We start from the raw sequence: 18,372 nt of genomic DNA on the forward strand, positions 1-18,372 counted from the left end.
TCCAGCTGACTTGACGTAGGATAGAGTAGACCTTTGTTTTATAGTTTCTCTCTTTTATTCCTTCCTCTTGGAGTAAGGATGTGTGCTGTTTCGCATTAACCTTGCTTATTCTTTATCTGAACTTACAACTGTTAGAGTATTGCCTATTGCTTGAGGCACAATGTCATGGTTAATGTTGAGTACAATACCTTTGTTGCTGCCGTCCTTTGGGACACAAATAAATGATGATACCCTTACTGTCCGGGTGAAATGCTACAATGGTATATCCGTGCGCTTGTGGATCCATCTGTAATCGTATTGATTATACCACGAGAGTGGCACCCCTTGGGTGCAGTTGCTAGGATGGGTTCGGCGCCCTCATTTCTAGTGATTGCACTAAGGACCGCCAACATGCATTTCTGGTGCCGTTGCCAGGGATTAACTATTCCTAGTTATTGCGCTAAGAAATGTCAACATTGACATGTATCAGTTCTTCGAGGTTGAACCTCATCTCAGGATTCATTGTGATTCCCATTCTATTTTTGTAAGCTGCCCAAAGAAGAGAGGCTTTTCCATCATGATCTGAGACAAAAATACCTTTTTCATTTTGTTACTGGGAGATAGTATTCCTTCTGTAGGAGATAGTTGCCATGGCATGGAAAAATTTAGTACACTCATCTCCAAATTTAACCCTGTTGACAGTATATCTTTTCCTCCAATATAGATTTTTTGAATTTAGAAGCTTGGTTAAGTGATCTTTTAAAATGCTTCTGAATGTGGTTTCATATGGAAGTAGGACCCTTATTTCCTCAAGTTCATCCAAGAACAGAATCACCTTGTTACAGTTTGATATCAAATTGCTGAGGTTGGAAAGGCTCTTACTCCAGGATTTAAGCTCATATCTGACATTTTTCAGTTTGCCTGAAAGAACTAATGCCGAGTCTCTTTGATTTCTAACTCCCTTTTCCGAGCCTCTAGCTACTGCTTCTAAGAAACCTGGGTGGTCAACCCAAAAGTTCTCGAATCTAAAAATATTTGCTTTTGGGATTGCAGTGCCAATTGAAATTTTGCAGGGAATATGGTCTGAAGTAATTTTTGCCATTGGCAAAACCAAACTATTTGGAAAGCTTAGAGTCCAATTGAATGAGGTAAAGAACCAGTCCAGTTGTTCAAGCAAGGGATCATTTTGCATGTTGCTCTAGGTATAGGCTCTACCTTTTAAAGGGAGCTCCACTAGCCCCAAGTGACCAATAGTGTCATTGAAGATGAGAGTGTCTAGAAAATTACCACCCGGTTTATTTCTATTCTCCGTGGATCTATAGAAATTAAAGTCTCCTAGGAAAAGCCAATTTTCTTCATCCGTAATTGTGTGATTCCTAAGCCACTTAATGAAAACAGAATGCTGTGGTTCTTGGCATGGGCCATATACCGTTGTTAGTTTCCACTTTGAGAGATTTGCAACTGATATAAACTCCAACGTGATACCAAAGGGTTGAGACTCAATAACAGCTCCAAGAAAGTGGCTGCTATTCCAAGCAACTAGAATACCTCCTGAGGCTCCAATGGAAGGTGTATATTCATAGCTATCAAATCTTCTGGGAAGGAACTTTCGTAAGAAGGAAATATCAAAAGTTTCATGTTTTGTTTCCTAAAGGGAGATGATGGAGATGGCACTCTCATTAATTTTATCTCGTACAACATCCCATTTGTCAGAACCATTTAAACCCGAATATTCCAACATAAGATATTCCAATTATGTGTATTCATCATAAAGATATGGGTAGAAAGAGCCAGAAAGGGGACTGCAGAATAGGTCCCAAGGCAGAAAAACCACTTGTAAACAACTTGCCAGAAGAGTAAATAGCATTATCAGCAGGCCCAAAATTGTCGATCTGGAAGAGACCAGATGGCAGTAGCAGGTAAACTTCATGTAGCAAAAGGTGTTTAAGCATACAATGCAGCACACAAGAGTCTGACATATATAGTGTAACAGAGTCCAGCAAGGTCGTATAAAATAAAGGAGAGGATGTTCAGCAAGCAACAGTAAAAGAATAGAAACTTCAGGCGTCATCTTCATTCCCTGTGTTGGTGAGAGCATCCTTGGAGATCACCTCAGGTGGCACTCCACATTCAACTCCCCAAGTTTGAAGCATTTCCATAGGAATAGGTCCTGAGTCTTGGCCCTGTAGATCAGGCATTGCTGCAATTGTAGTCATAGGCTCAGAGGATGAAGTAGCAGCTGAGCGAGGGACACTCCTTATTTTCTTGGGGGTGTACTGAATATGCTGAAATCCATCAGGTTGGCTAAGTCTTGGGCTTATTCTCACTGAAGTTGCAATAAGAGGAGCAGAGGCATTCTTGGACAGAACTGTTGGTAAGCTAACAACTGTTTTAGGAGGCCTTGGAGGGAGTTCACAAGTAGAGGTGCTGCTTGCATCATCAAAACTGGAAATGAGGTTCTTTTTTGCACGGGGTACAGATGTCTCTTCAGATGGCTGAGTCTCAGGAGGGTATAATTCTGCAGATGGATGAAGCATGACGTTCCTCTGAGAGAATTGCTGACTCTCAGGCAAAGAGACATCAATTGAGCAACTTGCAGTAGGTTGCATATCCATGTCACTGATCTGAGGGCCCACATCACTTGGCAGCATGTCAGACACATGAGCCCAGACCTGAAGTATAATAGCATGCAACACTGGTTTAACAGGAACGATTGCTTTGTTAAGATCTTCTTCCAGTGCACTGTATTGTGAGGCAAAAGCAAGATCCCAAGACCTTTTTTTTCCTAGCAAAAGAAGATCAGCAGGCACATGGTTTGCTTGCAGTGAGGCAAAAACATTTCCAGGAATGAGAATACGACCATTCATGGGCTCAATTCTTTCACTGAAGGGCTGAGATGTTACTTCTTCAGAGGAAGAAGATGCTGAACCAGCATTGTTCCTGAGTATTTGCTCCATAGAGAGGTGTACTGATGGGCCTGTTCCCCTAAAGTAATTTGCCGAGGACCCAGTCAAGGACATACTGAACTGGGGCTGATCAGGGTGTTGGGGCATACCAAGCACAGGCTGATTTTCTGCTACTGCATTCCAAGCATCCCAGTCATTACCTTGCTGACCTTGTATATTCTGATCATGCATCTGCAAGTCTTGTGCAACTTCATTAGCCTGATCATGTCCAACACCAACATCAGCAACTACCTCACCACCACCAGCATCCAAATCATGAATCCAGTGAGGTGGGATATTCTGGTTGACATGGACTGCATGACCATGAGCCGAGTGTGGAAGACCATCTGCAGGAACTGGGTCCTCCTCTTGAGGAAAGCCATCAGGGAAATGACCCCCAATAATGTAAACTGGAGCAGACCATGAGCAACCACTACCACCAAGAATAGAACCTTGAGAAACAACAAAGCTATGTGGCACTCTCTCTGGGACTAAAACCAAGCAGTCTAGGAACGATTTAGTCTTGTTCGGGCTCTCATGCCAGGCAAGTAGCCTGCAAAAGGGTGCAACCGCAGCTTTATAGAAATCAAGAGTCTGATAATCTAGGGGGAAGCAAAGAACCATCAAGCGACAAATACGTGTATAGGGGCAGGCCTGGAGATTAGTTGCCTCATCATGCTTGACAACACGGATGGTTATATTGGCATCAAACTGTATTGGGGAGGAATCTAGCAAAATCTGACACTGTGTGGCTAACTGGAACTGCAGGAGACCAAGCCCGAGTGGATTGCGAAAGAAAGATTGAACTCTTACAGGGTAATCATGCTCCAGAAAATCCACAACATCCCGAAGCGAATCCATGGCCGCATCTTCTGGTGGAGGTGGCTCCATGACTACGATCGCATAATCTTCATGACGACGTGGAGGTTCTCCTCCAAGTGCAATCCTGGATTGGGCGGGACGCTGCCAGCCATGCTCAACATGAGCACCGGCAGGGAGATATGGCTGTGGGTTGCACTGGAAATTCGCCATTGGTGGCGGTGAGTTGGGCTTTCCTCCGCAGGGGGAGACTGACGATTAAGCGAGGAAGGCGAAGAGTCCAGAGCAGGTGTTGCACAATTATCGAGATTTGCTACCTGTTGATCACCCGTAGATATCTTGGGCCTCCATTGCATCTTGGGCCTAGCAGAAAAGCACCGCTTCACCAAGTGACCATAGGAGAAACATGACTTGCAGCAAATCTGAGAAGAGCAAGCCCTAAGATGAATGTCCAATTCCCAAACAACGCGAGCAGGCCATCGACCCAACCGTGCTCCAGTCATTTGAAAATTCAAAAGTTGAAACTGCCCCATTCACCGCCGTGTTCTTCGGTTGTTGTTGCGCTGAAGAACCAGGACAAGAGTTGAGATCTGAGTTGATCGTGCCAAAGACCCATTGCAAGGGAACAGTAGATGTAGAACCAGTGATAGTAAAGGATCCAACTTTGAATTCAACATTCTGGTTGACGGTATTAGCAGACTCTTGAACCAGAGGCTTAGCGAATCTGACCTTTTTTACTGGGCGAGAGGAAGAAGAAAGACGTGATGCACGCTTATCTTTCTTGGACATTACCCTTGTCCACTCTTTTTCCTGCTCCAATTCCCAGAGACGTTTTTCTCGTTCCCAATGTGCCGAACCATTACTCCAGAGATGAAAGTAGACATCAAAGGAGGATCCAATAAATCTTCGAAGAGAATAGACATGAAATCCAACTTGCTTGCACAAGACAGAGAAACAACAATGTCTGTCACTTAAGAACTGCATATGGAAACTGGCTGGAGATCCACCCAGGCAAGAGGTCAAAGCAAAACTAACTGAGGATTCCGTCAATCGAAAAGTGTAGTGCCGAAATGTTGCCAAGAGGAAGATGGAACCAGAAGGCGAAGAAGAAGGATGATGAACGGACTTGCCAAAGCGTCGCAGAACTTCTTCTTGGAAAACAGATCCAGGAGAGAAATCCAATTTGCCTGCCAAATCCACAAGGGGATCCATCGGGGGAGAAGGAGAAACAAGAACCAACCTTGATCATAGGGAGAGAGCATCCTCAATCGCTGGAGGAAACACCAGAGAATCGCCCAGAGAGAGTCGCCCAGAGGCTGCTATGATTACAGCTTGGGAACTTTGGAAAATCAGGAATGATAGCATTTTTGGCAAACATGAACTGAGCTTTAGCCGTTGGTTCTGCAATTTTCAAAGCCAATGTCTCCTGCAGTCTGTTAGATTTAAAGGTGATCTAAGATCTAGCTTCTGTTTCTGGTTAGATGCCTTCAGTTAATTTTGTTCTAAGCCTTCTGTAACCTTGCTCTTTTCTTTTGAAGTTTAATGAAAGTTTTTACACTGTGGGGATCTCCTCCACAGTTTTCTTGCAAAAAAAAAGCATGTCGAGGCTTTTGGTGATTCGCTTCTCGTTGTGCAACAAGTATCTAAGGTATTCCAATATTATAATGGCTCATTAAATGCATATCTTGATAAATGCCTCGACATTATTTCTTCTTTTGATGAATTTGTTATAAGACATTTGCAAAGAGAAGAAAATGGACAGGCTACACTCTGGCTCAACAAGCATCTGGTTATAAAGTTGAAAAGAAAAAAATTCAACATTAAGAAACCAATGCGAATCAAAGCCGAGCTACAAGTTCTCGACGAACCGGTCCGACCGTCGACTTAACAGGTCGGACCGCCCAAACCGTTGTGACTGCCCAGACGACTTGAAACACTGATTTGGCTGCAAAGAAGGGCGAAGATCGGGATTGGAGGACTCCTATAATCTCCTATCTCAGAGATCCTGGTCATGGTGCAGAGAGGAATATTCAGCGTGCAGCATTCAAAGATGTTTTAATTGACGATGAGCTTTATCGTCGAACCGCCGAAGATTTACTTCTCATGTGTTTAGATTCAATCAGGTCAAAGTTGCTATGGGTGAAGTTCATGAAGGTATTTGTGGTACTCATCAATTGGCTCCTAAAATGAAATGGTTGCTTAGAAGGGCCGGTTTTTATTGGCCTTCCATGATCTCAGATTGCTTTAGATATTACAAAGGATGTGAGGAATGTTAGTGATTTGGTAATTTGCAATTGGTGCCTACTGCGTTAATGCATCCCATTATTAAACTATGGCCGTTCCGAGGTTGGGGATTGGATTTCATTGGGCAAATTAATCCTCCATCTTCAAAAGGGCATCACATTGTGTTGGTTGCTACGGATTATTTTACTAAGTGGACCAAAACTATTCCTTTGAAGAATATGACGCATAGAGAGGTGATTGAGTTTGTAACTGAGCATATTATTCATAGATTTGGTATTCCTCAAACTTTGACTACGGATCAAGGTTCTTCATTTATATCAAAGGAGGTGCGTACATTTATCGAATCTTATAAGATTAAGTTGCTCAATTCATCTCCATATTACGCTTAGGCTAATGGACAGGTCGAGTCAAGTAATAAAATATTGCTCAAGCATATCAAAAAGAAAATAGAAGAAAATCCTAAGAGGTTGTATGAAGTATTATCTGAAGCATTATGGACTCATCGTATATCTCGACATGGTGCTACCGAAGTCACTCCTTTTGATCTTGTGTATGGTCAAGAGGTCGTTTGTGACAATCCAGGTTTTAGGGGTAAAAAAAATTGTTTTGTTTAAAAAATTTAAACCATGATTTCCAGAGAAAGAGTATTTTTGTAATTTTTGAAAAGTCCAAAGTCCTTTTTACAAAATAGTTTTGCAAAAGGCAAAATTTCAAAATTTATGAGGGGTTAAAATGCATATTTTATTTTTCACTTTTTACCCTCAAAAGAAGATATATTTATGCTTAAGGCTATCCTTGCAATTTCAAAAAGAACTTGTGTTCTTTTGCATTTCAAAAGATTTGACGGATTTCAAAATAATTTCAAATTCGTTGATCTAGTGAATTTTTGCACAACATGAAAGTTGTAGGTCTTGAAAAACTGAACAACTTTCATTTTGAGCACATTTTCATTTGAGTCCTAGATCAACGGGAAATTTTACTTTTAAGTTAAGCCCCTGGAATTTTTGGAAATTTCAAAACCAACCTTTGGATCTCCTTCCTCTGGCCACTGAAACAGAGGCGACGTCGATCTCGCTGCCGGCTTTGCCTCGCCGCTGGTCTCCCCGCCCCCCTGGATGGATGCACCGCCTCGACGTATCGCCTCCACATGCCGCACCCAAGGTCCTCGCTGCCACTCTGTTGACATTTCTTAGCGCAATCACTAGGAATGGTTAATCCTTAGCAACAACACCAGAAATGCCTGTTGGCAGTCCTTAGTGCAATCACTAGAAATGAGGGCGCCGAACCCATCCTAGCAACTGCACCCAAGGGGTGCCACTCTCGTGGTATAATCAATACGATTATAGATAGATCCGCAGGCGCACGGATATACCGTTGTAGCATTTCACCCAGAGAGTAAGGGTATCGCCATTTATTTGTGTCCCAAAGGATGGCAGCAACAAAAGGTATTGTACTCAACATTAAACATGACATTGTGCCTCAAGCAATAGGCAATGCTCTAACAGGGGTAAGTCCAAGTAAAGAATAAGCAAGGGTAATGCATCACAGCACACATCCACACTCCAAGAGGAAGGAATAAAGGAGAGAAACTATAAAACAAAGAACTACTCTATCCTACATCAAGTCAGCTGGAGCTTAGGCTAGGTTAGGTGTCCTAGTGCTTCTATCCAAAGCTGGGGTCATGTTAGATCATGGTTAGGACTGCAGGTGCCAGGAAAATGGGATAGCGGGGAGAAGGTCCTGTACCGGAGTACATCCAATCCCGTTACCTCTTTGCATGAACTCCTACACCGAACCCGAACATCGGGGAGTACGCTAAACGCAACACCGCTATTACGCCGGATGGACAGGGCTATCACCACCTGCCGTCTACCCCAATAACACCGTGGAGCAGGATCATATCCGAAGGATCCCGCATACCCGAGCACCATGCTCGTGTATGAAGTCACTACTCTAGTGCCCCAGGTCTCCCACCCTTCGGATGGACGAGTAAAACACTAGAGCAAGCCCGAAAGCACAACGAACCTCTATCCGTACCCGGATCATCTGGCCTAACCAAGACCGTAGCATAACTTATGAACGATCTAAGCATGGACTGATAAACTATCAAGATAGTGAAGCAACCATGGCAGAACTCTATATTATGAATAGAAGTCTGACAAGTCGGATACAAAGCCATACCAGGAGCCGAGGATTGCTCAATGACCCCGAGGACGACTTGCTCGCTAAATAAAACTAGCCTACCTTCACTACCTAGCTAAGAGAGCAAGAGAGAGGAGAGCCTTCTTGGAGAGAATGGAATGAAGTGTGTGTGTGTGTGTTGAGAGGGGGGAGAGAGGCCCTATTTATACTACTTGGAGGTCGATTTCCCGCCAACGCATATATGGAAGGTGATCAGGTGCCTTGGCTGTGACTCCTCCTCGAGATGCACCTGGACGCATTGCAGGCCAGGTTCGGCCGACCCCACCTGTCAGCCGTTCGCGCTGATCCTTTGCTGGGTGGTTGATTCGTTGGATCTTATCCTTATCCTCTAGTGCACCTTGCATGGAGGCCCCGTTTCCTCTGACATGTGGGCCCTCTTTGTAAGGGTGTGACGCCGGATGCGATATTCTGCATAGTTATGTGGCGTCTACTGCGTGTTTTCGTCTTATTCCGCTCTTGCTCATCTGAAATGTACAAAACTCGAAAACAACTGTGGAGCGAGGTTAGTGATCAAATATGTGAGTAAGACATGTAGTTTTCCTTTATTATTGAGTATAGTTGACGGGTGAAAATAGCACTTAAGTACCGTCAACAACTCCCCCAAGCTAGCCCTTTGCTCGTCCCGAGCAAAGTTTTAGACTTAGGTTGTTGAACAGGAGTTGCTGCAATGTTGCATTCCTGACTTATGCCCAAGGCACAACCGAGTGTTCTTACCTTTATTCTGAATAAGTTGGCCTTATTCGCACCTTTTACCTTACTCCTGTGGGGCTTATAACATCATCCTCATCTTTGGCGGTTGAGGGTCAGAACGACTTGTAGAGTACCACTTACCACTCCTTTGTTCAACCGTCAATCCAGAGGTTTTATAATGTTTTTGAAAAGAAATATTGTAGTTCCTTGGGTGATCTCTCGGATCGCTCAAATGTGTTTCATTCCTCACCAAGGCCTTTTTATGCGCCTTTGTTTTTCCATCCTACTTCTAATGGCTCTTTTTGGTGGATCTGTAGGTATGGAGGATATAATGGCAAACTTGCTTATCATATTTCGCTAAGTCAAAGATCGGATCCAAAGGAGAAATAAGTCATAAGCCTTGATCAAGATGTGCAAGTGTGTGGATATTTTTGGTGGATGGTGGATGAAACTCCTTTATATGATTTCTCTCTTCCTTGTAATATTTTTGGTATGGGCTATCTTTTCTTTTTCTCCTTTTTTTTGACACACCTTGTGGGTGTGTGGCACACCTTCTTTGGGTATGCATCTTTTCTCCCTTTTTTTTTTGACATGCCTTGTGGGCATGTGGCATACCTTCTTTGGGTATGCATCTTTTATTATTTTTTTATAGCCCATACATTGTGATGATAACTTTGGAGAGAGGTAAACATGGTACAACATGGAGTTTTATTTGTGGATGAATGGGGGATGTACTTGCTATCTTCCTAGTGTAGAAATATAGCATGCGAGTGGACGTGTATGTGGAGCGAAAATGGCCTCTCATGCCATATTTCAATATAATATTTTGGTGATTCATATAGACAACACAACACTTGGACTAACATGATTGTTAAGATGACCATTCTCAGCTTTTAGGTTCAAGTGATGACAAAGAGAAGATAGGCGTAGCTAGGCCCTTCGCCCGAAGGGCCACCCCTACGGGGGTTCCCCTACGGAGCCGCCCCTCGCGGGTCTAAGGGCAGCGCCCTAAAACCTCTTCGGTCCAAAGGACAAAGATTGAAGAGACCGTGAAGAAATCAAGTCAAAACAGTGATAATTTGCTATCATCGGATGAACCGACGATGAAGGCAAAAGATACATCGGTGCAGTTGTCCAGAAGGCTGGAAACTAGAAACACACTCACCGATTGAACCGACGATGAAGATATTGAATACGTCGGTGCAACGGCAGAAGAAGACCAAGGAAAATGCATACATCGGTTGAACCGATGATGCACCGGTCAAATACGTCGGTGTAATTGTCCAGAGAGTTGGTTTTTCGGAAATCAGAGGACAGTTACATTCACCGGTTAAACCGACGATGAATTCAAGAGCATCGGTGCAATTGAACAAGTAGCCGTTGGAGCAGTAACGACTAGTTGCTGGGAAAATGCACTCACCGGTTAAACCGATGATGACAAAAACTGGAGCGTCAGATTAACCGGTGTTAAGGAATTTTGTCAGCCTTTTCTCAACGGCTAGTTTTGGAGGGTTGGGCTATATATATCCCACCCCACGCCTCATTTGGAGTGTGCTGGAGTTGCTGAAGAAATAGAGAAGCCTACTACACTTGAAGAACACCTCCAACCACCATAGAGCTTCATTGTACATCATATAGGCTTAAGCACACTTGTGAGAGTGCTTAGTGCTTGATTAGGCTTAGTTCTTGAGAGAACTAGCTTGAGTGAAAGCCTTGCTGCGGCAAGCATCTTGTGTACTCATCGTGTGACCCTCCGACTTGGTGTGGAGAGCCAACGACACTTTGTACGGGGAAGGAGACCCCTCTTGGTGAGAAGCTCTGATAGTGAAGACGGTGTCGTTGGTGACGCTTCGAGAGAGACGGTGGCGGTGGCCTTGTCTTGGTGACTTGGCGCCACTTAGCCTTTGCTTGCCGGAAGCCTTGGTGGCGAACGCAAGACGGTGATCAAGCGAAGAGACTCGGTGTCACACTTGTTCTTGTTGGACAAGTGGCCGTGGACGTAGGAAGGGACTTGGTGTCCTAACCGAACCACGTTAAATCGTGTGTCTTGGTGTCTTCACGGGAGTTTGCATATTCTCTCCCTTACCTCTTTACTTACCATATTACGTTTCCGCATTTACTCTATCTTGCGTGCCTTTACTTTCCTAGTTAGTTTGATTAGGATTGGCTATAGGTTGCAAGTCTTTTGGGGTAAGTAGAGAGTAGCATAGATAAACCTTAGTCATAACTAGCATGTGTAGGACGTGTTAGGTTTATCATATGCAAGTAGATTGAGCCTAGGTTAGAAAGCAAATTAGAGACCCTATTCACCCCCTCCCCCTCTAGGGTCGGACACCCTGGTGATCCTTACAGTATGTGATCTTGATCATGGGCATATGAAGTGATTCTCACAAAGGGTCACAATAATTTGACAAAGCTCAGTGAGAAGACAAGTTGCATATGTAGAAAAGGCTTTTCAAACTTGTAACTCATATGGCTCTGGATAGGAATTGCTTATCACCGAGGAACTTTATTCTATTTTTTGTATTTTTGAAAAGAAATACTCCGGATATCAAGCATCACGTAGGATAAGATCATAGCAACTCTTTTCAGCAATATCATAACCCACAACAACCTAGATTAGAATTATGCTTTTCTCTACCCACAAGTTTCAAGCTTAAGGTTTGAACATCTAGCCACCAAACTCAGAACTTAGGGAGAGCACAAGGTTGTAATTAGGCATATGAATGGAACTAACAGAGCAACTATTCATCATCTCAACAAGGAAAAACTACACATGCTTACTACACATACTGGAAAGCAAGTAAATATTTTTGGGTTTTTAAAGGTTTTGCCAATTTTTATTTGATTTTAGTTATGCAAATTTTTATGGATTTTCAGAATTTTGCAAATTTTTGTTTGGTTTCATGCAAGGTTTTGGAAAGCGGTAAAGGAAGAGTTTGATACAAGGTACCTCTCATGGGGTCCTCCCCCAAGCTAGCTTCAGGCTCACTGTTGCTGGTTGGGGTTAAACCCAGCCCAACGGTAGTAGGCCCTCCACTCCTCCTGGGATTGCTGCTGTTGCTGCTCCAAATTGCGGATCCTCTCGCCTGTGTATCGCTGCCAGTTCTGTGTTGACTCGATGTGCTGGCCCAGCGACTCATCGATGTTGGTGGTGCGCACGTCCAGCTCGCCCATCTGCCGAGTCAGAGTGGTGAAACCTCTGGACGAAGCTGTACGTCGCGGGGGACCACTGGAGCTGGAACTGGTGGACCGGTGCCCTGAGGCCTGCTGTGCCCACTCAGTGGAGCAAGCACTCTGCCATGATGAACCTCCAGCCTCATATTGCTGTGGTTGAGGCAGAGGTTGCTGCTGTATGAACTCCTCCCTTCTGGCCCTACTTCTTGTAACCCTGCCAGGAAGACCAGAAACACTATGCCGGCGGCTCTCCTCTTGTGGAACAAGAGGGATGGTTAGCGAACGGCAGTTATACAAATGATATCTCGCATTTGGCAATGGGATTTCATTTGCAAAACCAAGCGAAAAGAAAATCAAGGAGTCATCCAGGCCTTTCTTGAGCGTGTGGCCTTGAACCAAGTACGCCTCATCGATCATAACACGGGGCTCCTCAATGAAAGGAACAGGGTTCCCGTCTAAGATTCCCATGTTTGATGCGATGCGGGTAACCAAAGAAGTGCATTCAATAGGACCTGTCTTCCGAAAATTTGTGAGCCATTGCTTAACCATTGCTTGTGCGGGGGAGATTCGGATCTTGTTGACCATGGCGTATAATATCGTCAACTCATCATTGCGCACTGGTCGTGGATCATCTCTTGGAAAGAGAGTGATAGCCACCCACTTGTGCATCAAACGAAGAGTCGGATTTTGAATGTCATTGCACCAAGGTGCAAACTTGCCATGAACAACTTGACCCGAAATCAAACCCCAAAATTCATGTCGATCAAAACCGCGGCAAGCTTTTGCAAGGGAAACTGACAAGCGCGCGCTAAAACCAAGGAGGTGACTGAAATTTCTCCAATTAAAATAGCGTTCAACTCCAAAAAGTCGGAAAGAAACACCATCGTCCACCTCCCGAAGAGTGCAAAGAAACTGGATAGTGAGGAGACAGAACCATTCTCCTCAACGGGCACAAAACCATCCCATCCAACCGCATGCCAAACACGAGCGAGGTCAACGTCCATAACTGTTTTTTCGAGAAGGTCCGGATCGAAGGCTCTGCTATGACCAAAGCTTCGATTCTTGATCATGGCGTAGGTTTGACGCTCGTGGTCGTCTTGCAAGTCAAGGTACGGTGCATCATCTTCATCTATTTCCATGTCCTCGGCTTGCGGTTCTTCAGCTTGCTCCTGTATTTGTTCCTCTTGTTCGTCTTGCTCATAGTCCATCGTGGTCGGCGTTGGTGTAGGTTCCGGGGAATGACGGGAGCTCGACCCACCCCGTGAATGAGATGAGCTTGACCCTGTCATCTTCTTGATAGCTCCGAAAAGTTTCCGACCTACACCCTTCATGCTTGCAAAATGAACGAACAAGAACGAACGAGAACAACTCGATTCGGGTTACGTTAGTGAAATGAAAATGAAATTCTTACCCGAAAGTTGTTCCTCCAATTATGTGATCAATCTTGTAGCAAAGAATTGAGAGACAGAGTGTTCTTGCAATCAAACTTGAGCCAAAATCCAAAGGAAACCCGAGCAAGAATGTGTGAGAGGGAGTGAGAGTGGAGAGAGTGAGCATGAGAGCTCATCACCCCTCTCTCGGCCTCTATTTGAAGGAAACTGGGCGAGTGCACCTGAGAAGGAGCCAGGCACAATGGTCAGGAAGCCGTTGGAGAAGGTGGGGCGAGGAGACTTTGGCCCTGGGTCGGCCGACCTGTGGGGTCGGCCGGCCCCAGGGTGGACCCCCTGGTGCCCGCCGTTGGCCAGGTGACTCCTCAACGGTCACAAACTTTGAAAATATGGTGCACGGCCAAAAGTTTGCTCGAAAAGATGTCCAAATTATTTTTCCCTAAGGATTTTAAAACTCAAAAAATGTTTTTGGTCTTTTTGTAAAAAGGGAAAAATGCTAGAAAAATTCCAGCATGCAGAAAACAATTTTGAAAATTTCAAACATGAAGTGGAGAAAAACAAATAAGGTGCAAAGAAAATGTTGAAAAGCAGAGAAAACAAATATGAGATAAATACCAATTTACCTTTGGCAAGTGTGCATCATTTAAAGTACGACGTGCACGACTTTTCTCCATTGTTCTTACCATTCGATGGCTCGTCCTGGAGAACTGGACGAGGCCGAACTCTCGACCTTCCACCACACCTTTATTTCCTTCTTTCTTTTAGGTGTAGAGGGTCGTTGTTCTGGCTGGGGTTCTGGGGCACCCCAGAGTGCTTGCCCTTCACTGTCTTGTTGGATCATGAAGCGCTGCTCTTCCTTCTTCTTGAACCTAAAAAACATATCCTCCCTTCCAACACGGAAACAGATTTCTCCCTTTCCGACATCGATCCTTGCCTTGGCAGACCTTAGAAAAGATCGCCCAAGTACGAGGTCGACTCCGAGGTCTCCCTCCATATCCATTACCACAAAGTCAGCAAGGACGAAGGAGTCTCGTACTCATACAAAAACGTGTTCGGCTATCCCTTCGGGATACCGAATGGTTGAATCTGCAAGCTGTACGAGCATAGTTGTTGGTGAAAGAGCAGGATATTCAAGTGCTTCATATATTACCTTGGGCATTATATTCACGCTTGCCCCCAGATCGCATAGGCATCGCTCGAAGTGTTTGATGTAGATCGAGCAGCTGATCATGGGGACCCCTGGATCCTCTTGCACTGCTGCCACCATGCCATCCCAAACGTCGTTCCTTGGGGGATAGTACCTACCTGCATGGTTATTGCGTGGTGGCCTCCGGGACGAGTTACCCCATCCGGTAGACACCATGCTGAAATTTTCAACGGGAGACTCAAGTTGACCCGGGATCTTCCCGCTCTCAACAGCAGGTAACGAAGCAGCAATTTGTGCAAGCTGGGTTTCGATTATTTTGTTGAAACTTAACTGGTTTTTAAGAGTTGAAGACAAAGTTTCAAGCTTGACATTTAAACTTTCCACGGATTTGTCATTGGCCAAGAGCTTTTTATTTATATTTTTGTTGATTTTAACTTGGCCAAGAACAAGTTCTCTCAAGGGAGGTTGGTTTGGATTGAAATTCGAATTATAAGAAGGATTGTAGTTATTACCTCCCTGAAAAGGTGGACGTGGCTGGTTCCACCCCTGGCCTCCTTGTTGTGGACGGTACCCGTTGTTGTTGTTGTTGTTGTTGTTGTTGTTGTTGTTGTTGAGGTAGGCGCAGTCTTCACGGGTTTCGGGGCAGTCGTTCCTCGAGTGTCCATCATTACCACAGACTTCGCACGTGAAGTGCGAACCCATGGCATAAACGGGAGCATGGATCGGTTGTTTGCTCCCTTCCTCCATCTTCTTGATTAGGAGGTCCAGCTTCGTGGCAATCATATCCGTCTCTTTGACGGTATGCATGCCTTTGGTGCGGGGTTGGAGTCGTTCATCGCTCCACCCCTGATTGGAGACCATCTTCTCGACCAATTCTTTGGATTTGGCTATGTCCAGGTCGAGGAAGGCTCCTCCAGCAGCGGCATCAATATTGGCTCGAGATGTCGTTGTGAGCCCGTTGTAGAAGCTTTGCAGGACGAGCCACTTGTCCATACCGTGATGAGGACAGGCCAGGATGTATTCCTGCAGCCTCTCCCAAGCTTCTGGGATGGATTCCATCCCTGTCTGCTGGAAACTTGAAAATTTTCCGCGTAGGGCATTTGTTTTGCGTAGCGGAAAGAATTTTGCGAGGAACGCCTTGGAGCATTTGGCCCAGGTGTCGATGTCCTTTTATTTATAAAACCACTTTTTACCTTTCCCAAGAGGGAAAAGGGAAACAGACGAAGCTTGACAATGTCGGCGGCGACACCCCATATGACAACGGTGTCGCAGAGCTCCAGAAAGTTCTTCAAATGTGCATTTGCGTCCTTGTTCGGGTTGCCACAGAATGGGCTAGCCTACACCATGTTGATGAGGCTTGATTTGAGCTCGAAGTTCACGTCCCCGACATTGATGTTGGGGCCAGTGGCCACATTGTCGGTGGAGGGGACGGAGAACTCGCGGAGAGTCTTTTGAGCCATAGCCTCAAGAACGAGTGGTGCTTCCGAAATGAGTTCTTGTGCCGGGAGGATAGCGAGAGGAGGAACTACGCGAGGTGACGTGAGGTCGTGCCCTTCTCGCGAGCCTTTCTGGATTGTCTATGTAGTTTTCTGGTAGGGAGAAACCGGTCAGACACTACCCCTATCTTGTTTCTAATCAAAAAATAAAAGAAGACATAAAGTGACATTAGCCCGAAAGAGTAAAGACTATATCCTGAGTACAAGGTCTAAGTTAATATCAGCACAATATCTTTGTTCACATGCCGTCCCCGGCAACGGCGCCAGAAATACTTGTTGACATTTCTTAGTGCAGTCACTAGGAATGGTTAATCCTTAGCAACAGCGCCAGAAATGCCTGTTGGCAGTCCTTAGTGCAATCACTAGAAATGAGGGTTAGCAACAGCGCTAGAAATTGCCTGTTGGCAGTCCTTAGTGCAATCACTAGAAATGAGGGTTAGCAACAGCGCCAGAAATGCCTGTTGGCAGTCCTTAGTGCAATCACTACAAATGAGGGTGCCGAACCCATCCTAGCAACTGCAGCCAAGGGGTGCCACTAGAAATGGATCCGCAAGTGCACGGATATACCGTTGTAGCATTTCACCTGGAGAATAAGGGTATCGTCATTTATTTGTGTCCCAAAGGACAGCAGCAACAAAGGTATTGTACTCAACATTAACCAAGATATTGTGCCTCAAGCAATAGGCAATGCTCTAACAGGGGTAAGTCCAAGTAAAGAATAAGCAAGGGTAATGCGACACAACACACATCCACACTCCAAGGGGAAGGAATAAAGGAGAGAAACTATAAAACAAAGAACTACCCTATCCTACGTCAAGTCAGCTGGAGGTTAGGCTAGGTTAGGTGTCCTAGTTCTTCTATCCAAAGCTGGGGTTATGTTAGATCATGATTAGGACTGCAAGTGCCAGGAAAATGGGATAGCGGGGAGAAGGTCCCGTAACGGAGTACATCCAGTCCCGTTACCTATTTGCTGGAACTCCTACACTGAACCTGAATGTCAGGGAGTACGCTAAATGCAACACTGCTGTTACGCCGGACGGACAGGGCTGTCACCACCTGCCATCTACCCCAGTCACACCATGGAGCACGGTCATATCCGAAGGATCCCGCATAGCCGAGCACCACGCTTGTGTATGAAGTCACTACTCTAGTGCCCCCAAGTCTCCCACCCTTCAGATGGACAAGTAAAACACTAGAGCAAGCCCGAAAGCACAACAAACCTCTATCTGTACCCAGATCATCTGGCCTAACCAAGACCATAGCATAACTTTTGAACGATCTAAGCATGGATTGATAAACTATCAAGATAGTGAAGCAACCATGGCAGAACTCTATATTATGAATAGAAGTCTGACAAGTCGGATACAAAGGCATACCAGGAGCTAAGGATTGCTCAACGACCCCAAGGATGACTTGCTCGCTAAAGAAAACTAGCCTAGCTCCACTACCTATCTAAGAGAGCATGAGAGAGGAGAGCCTTCTTGGAGAGAATGGAATGAAGTGTGTGTGTGTGTGTGTGTTGAGAGGGGGGGAGGCCCTATTTATATTACTTGGAGGTCGGTTTCCTGCCAACGCATATATGGAAGGTGATCAGGTGCCTTGGCTGTTCCTCCTCGAGATGCACCTAGACGCGTTGTAGGCCAGGTTCGGCCGACCCTAGGGGTGGGCCGACCCCACCTGTCAGCCGTTCGCGCCGATCCTTTGCTGGGTGGTTGATTCGTTGGATCTTATCCTTATCCTCTAGTGCATCTTGCGTGGAGGCCCCGTTTCCTCTGACATGTGGGCCCTCTTTGTAAGGGTGTGACGCCGGATGCGATATTCTGCGTAGTTATGTGGCGTCTGCTGCTTGCTTTCGTCTTATTCCGCTCTTGCTCATTTAAATGTACAAAACTTGAAAACAACTGTGGAGCGAGGTTAGTGATACAAATATGTAAGTAAGGCATGTAGTTTTCCTTTATTATTGAGTATAGTTGACGGGTGAAAATGGCACTTAAGCACCGTCAACACACTCCGCCACCCCTGCTGCCCTTTCCTAGCCACGCCACACCACCCCGACTCCCTGCCTCGCTGCCACGCCCGCCGGCCGCCGCTGGGAAGCCAGCCTTGCTGCTGGAACTCGCCCCCAGCCTGGAGAAGTCCATATCCTCCTTCTGCTCACTAATCCTCGCTCCTCTACGGCCTATAAATAGCTCGGTCGAGCCCCTTCCCCGGCATCCACTGCCACCGGCCACCATGTGCGCCGCCGCTCGCCGGCCCGCACGTGGAGCCCCCTCTCCACCCGATCT

The 18,372-nt window shown here is 45.6% G+C and overlaps 1 non-coding gene across 1 annotated transcript; it reads left to right on the forward strand.

The window, feature by feature from the left end:
- The first annotated feature begins 15,582 nt into the window (after window positions 1–15,582).
- Window positions 15,583–15,686, forward strand: LOC120701700. The gene has a single exon (XR_005686257.1). It is a non-coding gene; the product is annotated as a small nucleolar RNA R71 (small nucleolar RNA).
- Window positions 15,687–18,372: the final 2,686 nt, after the last annotated feature.

This window comes from Panicum virgatum, chromosome 3K, assembly GCF_016808335.1.
Source record: "Panicum virgatum strain AP13 chromosome 3K, P.virgatum_v5, whole genome shotgun sequence".
NCBI classification, from domain to species: Eukaryota; Viridiplantae; Streptophyta; class Magnoliopsida; order Poales; family Poaceae; genus Panicum; species Panicum virgatum.